At 35.1% G+C, this 11,014-nt stretch overlaps 1 protein-coding gene across 1 annotated transcript in view; it reads left to right on the top strand.

Annotated features, from left to right (window-relative positions):
- The window catches only part of NEGR1 (neuronal growth regulator 1), a 1,298,229-nt gene that overhangs the window by 863,973 nt on the left and 423,242 nt on the right, over nucleotides 1–11,014 (top strand). The window lies entirely within an intron of this gene.

The following is an 11,014-nucleotide window of genomic DNA, read 5'->3' as shown; positions in this document are numbered from 1 at the left end:
TAGTGGACTAATACAATATTTGTCTTCTGTGATTGACTTATTTTACTCAGCATAATATCTCCAAGTTCATCCATGGTATGTGGTGTTTTGAAGATTCTACTTATTCTTTAGGATTCATAGTATTCCATTTTGTGTATGTACCACAGTTTGTTTATCCATTCTTTGGTTGATGGTCACTTAGTTTGTTTCCATTTCTTTGGTGTTATGAATAGTGCTGTGATGAACATGGGGATGTATATATCTGTTCATGTCCTGCCTCATACTTCTTAGGATAGATACCTAGTAATGGTATTGCTGGATCAAATGGTATCTCTATTCCCAACTTTGTAAGGAATCTCTATACTACTTTCTATAGAAGTTGTCCCATTTTACAGTCACACCAGCAGTGTATGAGAGTGCCAATTTCTCCATAACCTCACCAACATTTGTTCTTTTCTGTCTTGTTCAAGTGTGCTATTAATGCTGGGGTGAGAAGATATCTCATGGTGTTTTGATTTGCATCTCTCTAATGGCTAATGATCGTGAACATTTCTCAGGGGTTTGTTGGCTGCCTGAATATCTTCTTTGGTGAAGTGTGTGTTTATGTCTTCTGACCATTTTTCAATTGGATTGTTCATCTTTTTGATGTTGAGATGTTGGAGTTTTCTATAAATTTAAGATATAAGTCCTTTGTCTGAAATGTCATTGCTAAATATTTTTTTCCCATTCTGTAGCTTCTCTTTTTAGCCTTTTGGAGAAATCTTTTGATACACATAAGAATTTAATTTTTAGAAGGTTCCAATCATCTAGTTTATCTTCTGCTGCTTGTGTATCTTGGGTTATGTTTGATAGTCTATTTATGCCATAAATTAGGGCCCCTAAGTTTGCCCTCATTTTTTTCTTTTATAAACTTTATAGTTTTAGGTTTCACATTTAAGTCTTTGATCCATATAGAGTTTGTTTTTGTGTATAATGTGAGGTATGGACCTTGTTTCATTTTTTCTGCATATGGATATCTGATTTACCAGCAACATTTGTGAAAGAGATATCTCTTCCCCATTTAGTGGATTTTGACTCTTCTCAAAGATCAGCTGACCATAGGTTGATGGATCTATTTTTGGGTTCTCAGTTCTGCTCCACTGGTGTATGTGCCTGTCATTGTATCAACACCAGGCCGTTTTGACAACTGTAGCTGTGTAGTAGATTTTGAGATCTGGGAGTATGAGACCTCCTACTTTGTTCTTCTTCAGTAGCACTTTGCTTATCTGTGGTCTCTTTCCTTTGTATATAAAATAAGTGATTGGTTTTTCAATGTCTTTAGAGATCAGGATTGCACTGAATGTATAGATTACTTTGAGTAATATTGACATTTTCGCAATGTTCAATCTTCCTATCCATGAGCATAGTATGTTCTTCCATTTATATAGGCCTCTTCTAGTTTCTTGAAGTAGTGTTTTGTAGTTTTCTTTGTATAGGTCTTTTGTGTCCCTGGTAAGATTTATTCCCAAAATATTTTATCTTTTTGGTAGCTATTGTAAATGGTATTGATTTCCTTGTTTCCTTTTCAGAAACCTCTTTCCTGGTGTAGAGAAGTCCAACTGATTTTTATATGTTGATCATGTATCCTACCACTGTGTTAAATCTGTCAATTAGTTCCAGTAGTTTTCTTGCTGAGTCTATTGGGTTTTCTATAAATAGGATCATATCATATGCAAATATGAATAGTTTTACTTCTTCCTTACCAATTTGGATGCCTTTGATTTCCCCCTATTGACTTATTACCCTAGATTGGACTTCCAATACAATATTGAATAGAAGTAGAGATAGAGGGCATCATTGTATGGTTTCTCTTCACAAGGGGAATGGTTTCAGTCTCTCTCCATTGAGATTAATGTTGGCTATCAGTTTTGTGTATATCCCATTTATTGTACTGAGGAATCACTGTTCTATTCCTATTTTTCTGAGAGTTTTTATCAGGAATGGGTATTGGATTTTATCAAATGCTTTTTCTGCTTCTATTGATATGACCATATGATTCTTTTATTTTACTTATGTGATTTATTATATTGATTGCTTTTCTAATGTTGAACCATCCTATGAATCCCACTTGGTCATGATGTATTATTTTTTTGATATGTTGTTGCAGTATATTGGCTAGGATTTTGTTGAAGATATGTGCAGCTATAGTCATGAGGGATATTGACCTGTAGTTTTCCTTTCTAGTGGTGTCTTTGCCTGGTTTTGGTTGTCAGGGTTATATTTGCTTCATAAAATGAATTTGGGAGGAGTCCATCCTTCTCTATGTTCTCAAATAGTTTGAGCAGGATTGGTGTCAGCTCTTGTCTGAATGATTGGTAGAATTCTCCAGTGATAACATCAGGACCAGGATTTTTTTTTTTTTTTTTGTGGGTATGTTCAAGTTTTCTACCTCACTCTGCTTTAGTTTAAGTAAGTAGTGTGTTTCTAGAAATCTGTCCATTTCCTCTAGATTTTCAAATTTGTTGGAGTACAGTTCTTCATAATATCCTGATATTATTCTTTTTAGTTCTGTTGATTCTGTTGTGATGTAACCCCTTTCATTTCTTATCTGTGTTATTTGCATCTTCTTTTTCTTTCCTTTTAAGTTTTCCAGTAGTTTGTCAATTTTATTAATCTTCTCAAGGAACCAACTTCTAGTCTTGTTATTTTTTTCTATTGTCTTTCTATTTTCTATTTCATTTATTTCTGCTCAAGTCTTTATTATTTCTTTTCTTCTGGTGACTGTGGGCTTTTTTTGCTGTTCTTTCTCTAGTTGTTGGAGATGTTGGATTAAGCTGTTGAGTTTGGCTCTTTCTTCTTTTTTTTGATGTGTGCATTTATTATTATAAGTTGCCCTCTGATCACTGCTTTTGTTGTGTCCCAAAGATTTTGGTATGTTGTATGTTCACTCTCATTTGATTTAAGGAATCTTTCAATTTCATTTTTTATTATTTCTATTACCTGTTCATTTTGAGGAGGGTATTAGTTTCCTTGCATTTCTCTTTTTCTTTTGGTCTTCCTAGAGTTGATTTTTAATTTTACAGCACTGTGATCTGAGAAGATGCTTTTCAGTATCTCAATTTTTTTTTTTTTTTTAATTTATTGAAGCTTGTCTTGTGGCCTAACATATGGTCTATATTGGAGAAGTTTCCATGTGTGCTGGAAAAAAACATATAGTGTGCTGTTGTTGGATGAAATGCTCTCTAGATTTCTGTAAGGTAAAGTTGGTTGATCACAATATCTAGTTCTTCTGCATATTTGTTGAGTTTTTTTTTTTCCAGTTGCTTATCTTTTATTGAAAGTCATGTATTTCCCGTTATTACTGTGAAGACATCTACTTGTCTTTTCAAATCTTTTAAACTCTGCTTTATGTATTTTGGAGTTCTTTCATTGGATGTGTGGATATTTATTATGGTTATGTTGTCATGTCCTTTAATCATTATATAATGTCCTTCCCTTTTTTGTCACTTATTTTTGTCTTAAAATCTATTTTATCAGAATTAATATAAATTAATCAGAAATTAATTTTGCTACCCTGATCTTTTTTGGTTGCCATTTGCTTGATGTATCTTTTTCCAGCCATTGATTTTTAGTCTACTTTTGTCTTTGTGTCTAAGGAGAGTCTCTTGTAGACAGCATAAGGATGGGTCATGTTTTCTTATGCAAGCTGCAACTCTCCATCTGTTGAGTGGTACATTTAATCCATTGATATTCAGTGTAATTATCAACAAGTATGAATTTATTGATGTCATTTTAGTATTTTATGGTGTTGCTGATTTCTTTGCTCCCTATAATTATCTGTGCTGAACTCATTTTTTTTATGAATTGTATTATCATCTCCTTCATTACCATTGTTTTAGTAAATGCTAAGTATTTGTGTTTGTCCGCTTTTTTATTTTGATTCAAATGTTTATTTTTTCTTTGAAGTTACCCTGTAATTTTAAATTTTCTTCCCAAGTTCAAAACAGTCTGTTCTATATCACAATTGTCTTGACTTCCTCACCATTTAGAAGTTCTGTAACTACATAATTTATTACCACTTTTTGGTTTGTGGTTGTCCTCATTTACCAATTGATGTCTCTGGTTTTGGGTTTACAGTCTTGTAAGCTTATTTTATTTTGGGTACTTCTATAACTGTGTTGGTTTCTAGGTTATGTCATCATGTGTATTAATCATGTGTTTACTATTGTTGCTTCTCTGTCTAAAGGACTCCCTTTAGTATCTTTTGTAAGGTTGGTCTGGTTTTAACAAATTCCCTTAATTTTTACTTTTCTGAAAATCTCCTAATTTCACTCTCATATTTAAGAGACAGTGTTGCTGGGTGTATAATGATTTTTTTTTTTTTTTTTTCAGGGTTTTACATATATCATCCCATTGCCTTCTCACCAGTGTGGTTTCCGCTAAGAAATCAGAACTTAGTCTTATTGGTGGCCCTTTGTAGGTAACTTTTTTTGCTTTTCCCATGTTGCTTTCAGGATTCTTTTTTGTCTTTGTTTTCGGTGAGTTTGATGGTGATATGTCTTGGTGATTTTCTTTTGGGGTCTATCCTGTTGGTGTTCTTTGAACTTCTTGAATGGATATATTCTCATCTTTCATCAGATTAGGGAAATTCTCTTCCAATAAATCTTTGACAATTCTCTCTGTCATTTGATCTGTCTCATCCTGTTCTGGGATTCTAATTACATGTAGATTATTCCTCTTGATAGTATCCCACATGAATCTTAGGCTTTCTTCATTATGTTTGGACCTTTTGTCTGATTGATCCCTTAACAAAGTGGTATTGATGTATTTGTCTTCAATCTCATTAATTCTGTCTTTCATTGATTCGATTCTACTCCTTTGTCCATTCAATTAATTAGCTATTTCTGAGATTTTACTATTAATCTTCTGGATTTCTAGTTGTTATTTTTATATCATTTCTAATTTTTTATTCATTTTTTAATTTGTTCTTGTAACATTTTCCTAAATTGCTCTTGAAATTTTTCTGTGTTTTCCTTAATTTTCTCAGAGTTTTCCTTGATTTTGTCAGTGATTTATTTGATCTGTCTCTTAATCTGTTGAAGGTACCTAAATACAATTCTTTTGAATTCCTTATCAGGGAGTTTCAATGCTACTTCCTCCTCGGGGATATTTTCTGAATTTATGTCCTGGTTCCTTGTTTCTATTACTTTATCTTCCTTTTTTTGTGTGTGGACTGTGATGGCCTGTTGTCTCTGACACATTGTGGTGTTGTATTTATGTTTAATTTGTGGTTGTATGTTGGTGTTATTCTCATCAGATATTTAAAGGATACTGTGCTCCTCTATTCACTAGTTGTTAGCACTTAGGCACTCACCACCTGTCTTCTGGTGGGTGTGATAGAGAATGAGACTATGCATATATCTCTGTTAGCTGTTCATAAAGAGCAGTTGAGGGTGAGTTGAGCTGGTATTGGCTGCCATCTATCATTGTTCAGTTGGTGCAAAAGCAAGCAGTGACCCTTACTCAGTGGGTGGGGTTGTAGGAGGTGAAGTATGAGGGTTGTGTGGGAATGATTGCTGTCTCCCACTCAGACTCAAAAAATAAAAATAAATAAATAAATAAGAGAACACAAATCTCAAACAGCATAAGCAAACAGGAACAACTACAAAAAAAGTAATAAATAAGAAGAAAAAATTTCAAAACATATTAAGAAAAGGATACAAGAAAAATAATGTGAAAAAAAGAGGGGGAAAGAAAGCCACAATATCTAGAGAGGAAGCAAGGAGAGAAAAGAGCAAGAGTGAAAGAATAGTAAAGAAAAAAAAGGGGAAAACTGCAAAAGCAAAAACAAGGGATGGGAAGAATCAAAAGAAATAAATAAGAAAGAAACCAGGAAAAAGACAAGAGAAAAAGATAACAAATTAAAAAAAAAAGGAAAGAAAGAAAGAAAAATAACAAGAACCAGGGATGGTAAAGAGAAACAAAAGAGGAAGAAAAGATGAAGATAAAATGAACAATTTAAAAACAAACAAACAAAAACAAAATTGTGTGGGTTTGGGGGTTGGGGCATAGCACCCAGGCTCTGCCAAGGCACAGATGGGATGGAACCCCTGCCAGTCAAGAAGGTGGGTAGAGTCAGGGAAAGGCCACATCCCTTTTGACCAAAAAGGTGTGAGGCACTAAAGTAACAAGCGGAATATTACACATCTCCAGTCATCAACCTCCAGTGTGGTTGGTTGCCTGTGCTATCCTTGGCAGGTGGGTCCCACTCCCAGGTTGCAGTTCAGACAAATATGCCACCCACACATACTCAAAATGGCTGTGCCCATGACTTGCAAACATCCAAAATGGCTGCACCCCCAGGAAAGCTGCTGGAAGTCCACAGGTCCACCTTTGCCCTTCCTTGCTGTTCTCCTTTCTGGTTGTCAGGCACCAACATAGACCCTGTCCACTCAGCCCTTGTTGAGCAGAGAGGATTCTTAGTTTGCTATCAGAAAATATTCAAAATTGTTGTGCCCTCAGGATAGCTGGCAGTCTGCTGTCCCACTTGTCTCCTTACTCACTGTTTCATTCACATTCTTCTATTAGTTTGTATTTAATCCACTTGTTTATCCTTCCCTTCAAAGCTCAGGGTTCCAGGATCATCTTCTGTATTGGTTTCAATTAGTTTCTAAGTGCTTTGTTGCAGAGGGTCTGTGTAGCTTTTCTGCCTATTCTGCCATCTTTCTGGAACTCCAAGGTTGTACTCTTTTATGGAAGCAGATGACCAGTTCTTTGGTTTGACCCACCGACCTTATGGTTGGTGGACAAGTGCTTAACCACTGCACTACCAGAATTCATATTTTTTTCCTTTTTCAGAGTATTACATAAATGGAGTGAAAGAATATGAAATCTTTTGTGTCAGTCATCTGTCAGTTAGTGTAATACTTTTGAGAAATATATACATTTTTTCTTGCAATTTTTGTTTTTAATTTTTTAAATATTTTATGAATATACCATAGTGTGTTTTTCCATTTCCCTGTTGATTAACACTATGCCTTTTTTCCTGTTTGGGGCCACTACAAACATTTGAATAGAAGTCTTTGTGTGAGCATATGCTTGCATTTATTTTGGGTAAATGTCAGGAGTGAAATAACTGGATCATATAGTATATGTGTAATTAACTTAAAGAAACTGCCAAGATATTTTCCATAGTCTTTTGTAAAGGTGATGTGAGTTATAACTCATTTTGATCTGTCGCCTTAAAGTTTCCATTGAAGATTTCATTTAAACATCCTATTATGTTAGCTCTGTGACCCAAGGTCCTTTTGAGCAATATACTCTGTACTTCATGGTCTGGACAGAGACTAGAACTTTGTCTCATATGAAATTTTATTCTTATCATAATTTCCCATTGAGAACTACTATTCATAAGGATCACATGGAAGAAAGTCATTCATTTCTTTAGCTATTTTAAGTTTTCTTTGTAGAACAAACCAATGCAGTAGAAAACTATTCCACTTGACTCACTTTTTTTGATGCCTCTTAAGTCACATTTAGAAAAAAATTGCTTTGGTGTTATTTACTAGTCTGCATTGAAGAGTATTGTAAGAAAGGCCAGATTAAGTGAATTTGCACTCCTACCCTTATTAATTTCATAATACAATTTCCTTTGCCTTTATTTGTTCTTTTACTGGCCTCTTAAAAGTGAAGCTTAAAAAATTGATTTTAGACCTTTAATCTGTTTTGATGCTATTCCATTGTCTCATGGACCATATAGGAGCTCTGTTGGTGTAGTGCCTAAGGCATCTGACTGCTGACCAGAAGGCTGGAGGTTCAAACCCACCAGCCACTCCTCAGAAGGAAGACTGGGCAATCTACTTCCTTAGAGACACTGCTTCGGAAACCCAACGAGGGGTCGCTATGAGTCGGGACTGACTCAATGGCAGTGCGTTTGGTTTGTGGACCATATAGTTTATGACAAGAAGCCTACAATTATCTTATCTTTGTCTTTGTTTATAATTTGTCTTTTAACTCAATTTTCTCTTTCTCTCCAGTTTTCAGCAATTTTATTATGATGTGCTTTGGTATGATTTTGTGTTTATTCTCTTTAGAGATCACTGAGCTTGTTTGATCTGTCATTTTATTGTATGCATCAAATTTGGAAAATATTAAGTCCTTATTTCTTCAAATATATTTCTTATCACCTTTAAGAGATGCAAATAACCATATACCACAAACCAAACTTATTTCCATTGAGTAGAATTCCAACTCATAGTGACCCTGTAAGACAGAATAGAACTGCCCTGTAGAGTTTCTGAGATTGTAAATCTTTATTGAGACACACTGCTGCATCTTTCTCCCACAGACTAGCTAGTGGGACCTTTCAATTAGTGACCTTTCAATTAGCAGCAGACTGCTTAATCATTGTTCCTCCAGGGCTCCTAATAGCCATATGTTGTTGTTGTTGTTATGTGCTGTTGAGTCAGCCCTGAACTCACAGCAACCCCTCCTTGGGTTTCCCAGGCGGTATCACTATGGAAGTAGATTGCCCCATCTTCCTTCCAAAGAGTGACTGGTGGGTTTGAACCGCCAGTCTTCTGGTTAGCAGTCAAGTGCCTTAGGCACTATGCCACCAGAGCTCCCAATAGCCATATGTAGTTGTTGTTATGTGCCGTCGAGTCAAACCCGACTCAAAGCGACCCCTCCTTGGGTTTCCGAGGCAGTATCACTACGGAAGTAGGATTGCCCAACCTTCCTTCCGAGGAGTGGCTGGTGGGTTTGAACCGCCAGCTGTCTGGTTAGCAGGCAAGTGTCTTAGCCACTATGCTACCAGAGCTCCCTAATAGCCATATAGTAGACCATTTAATGTTGTTCCAGATATCACTGAGGCTCCATTTGCTTGTTTTAGATGATTGGTTATGGGTATTTTTTCTCTCTCCACTTCAGTTTAGTTAAATACCCTATATTACTTCTATGACCTTAAATTTGATAATATTTTTTGGCAGTATCTAATTTACCATTAATTTTATCCAATGTATATTTAATCTCAAATATTTTTATATTAAGAACTTTCCTTGTGTTCTTCTTTCAATTATTCATTCCTCTTCTCAATATATTCATATTTTAAAAAGATCTATTCATCGTTATAATATCCAGCTGTTTAAAAATATTTGTCTGATAGTTTCATCATCTCTACTACTTCTAGGTCTTGTTTTAGCTATAAGTCACTATTTCTTGCTTCTTTAAATATCTAGTAACTTTTTAAAAAATATTAGACATTGTTGAATGTTTATATTTTGTTTTCTTCCTTTAAAGAATGTTGATTGTTTTTCTACAGACAGCTATATTACTTGCAGATCATTTTATTCATTTCAACCCTGTCTTTAATATTTAAATGGGCAAATATAAAAAATCCTTTACCCTAGGTTTTTGTTAGCCCTACTAGTAAGGCCAGAGCTCTCTCAAGTCTCCAGTAAATGTTTCATTAATCAGATGCCTTTTCATTCAAGTTGGTGAAGAATCAAATGTCTCCTCACCCACTTACCTATAGAGCTATAAGTACTTCTCAGTTTACAAACTCCCCTGTTGTCTTTACCTAACATTGTCATGTTTCTTTCTATGCAAACATAGGAAAAACAAGAAAAAGCATGTAGATTTCTGTTGCTCTTTATCACACAGATCCCTTCTTCTCAGAACTTGACTCACAAATTTCTGTTCCCTTGGTCTGCCTGAAAGGAGCTCTGGTGGCATAGTGGTTAACACATTTAACTACTAACCAGAAGATCTGTGGTTTTAACCCACCAGTTGTTTCATTGGAGAAAGATGAGGAAGACTGCTCCCATAAACATTTACAACCTTGGAAATTCCATGGGGGAGTTCTCTTCTGTCCTCTAGCGTGACTATGAGTCATAACTGACTCAATGGCACTAGGTTTTTTTCTTTCTTTTCTTTTTTTGACCTGCCTGAATTTCAATCTCTCTTTATTCAACTCAGCAAGACTTCTGGGCTCTCTTTGTTTTATGCTTCCCTGACTCCAAATTTTAAAATTGCCTCCAGGTAGAAAGCCACACATCAATTATGGGACTCACCTTTTTCATGTGCCTTTCTTCAGGGATCACAGTCCTGTGCTGCCTGTTGTACAATGTCTGAAAAGAGAAGTTTCATTTTTTCTGTTTTTTTTTTTTTTTTACATTTCTCTTGTGGTTTATAGAAAGAAGTTGAGACTGATCATTATTATTTAATATATCTAAGAGCAGAATTCTAGAGTTAACTTAAAATTTAAAATATGTTATTTCAAATATTCCAATTTTTTATACTCTCTTACTTACAGCAGGCAATAGTGTCTCAAATTAAAATCCAAATCTTTCTTATGGCATAAAAGAACTTCTAGCTTCTGACCTCTGTTTATAGATCCTTCCTCACCTCTATACTCCCATAAAGTTAATGCCCTGGTCTTAACCAAACTTTCAGAATTTTCCCTGAAATTATGACAGCAAAACCTGCTGTCATAGCCTCTTATTTTCAAGCTGAATATAACACTTATCGCACATTATTAAAATTGCCTACTTGCACTTTTGCTTAATAAATAAACTGTAAGCTCTTTGAAACGGAAAAAATCTTGCTCACTGGTCAGAGATCTTGGCACATTAATATGTATTAAATGAATTCATGAATTGAAGGAAGAAGGCAGATAGGCAGGAAGGAAAGAATTAATTGTGAGCTGATTTAAGAATTTTTCTCAAATGCTTGCTGGTGGACTGTGATGAATATGTAACAAAACAAATCAAAACCTGAAGATTTTTATTTATTGGTTGCTTTTGTTTACTTCAGAAACCTCTGTTACAACCATTTCAATAGGAGATTTCCATGATTTCATCTGCTTATGCACCATCCCCTCACTGATTCTTGCTCTTGTTTCCCTTTTGTGTTTTTCCTGCCTTTTGGTGATCCTGTGTGCACTAAGAAGAACTGCTTCCAAGGTTTTTCAAGGCCGATACCTTTCAGAAATAGATCAGTAAAGCTATCTTCCAAGGCACTCTAGGTTAGTTTGAACCACCATCCTTCCAGCTAATAG

This window comes from Orycteropus afer, unplaced genomic scaffold, assembly GCF_000298275.1.
Source record: "Orycteropus afer afer isolate SDZICR_OR568_19922 unplaced genomic scaffold, OryAfe1.0 scaffold00213, whole genome shotgun sequence".
Lineage (NCBI taxonomy): Eukaryota > Metazoa > Chordata > Mammalia > Tubulidentata > Orycteropodidae > Orycteropus > Orycteropus afer.
This window is presented reverse-complemented; position numbering and strand designations above follow the sequence as displayed.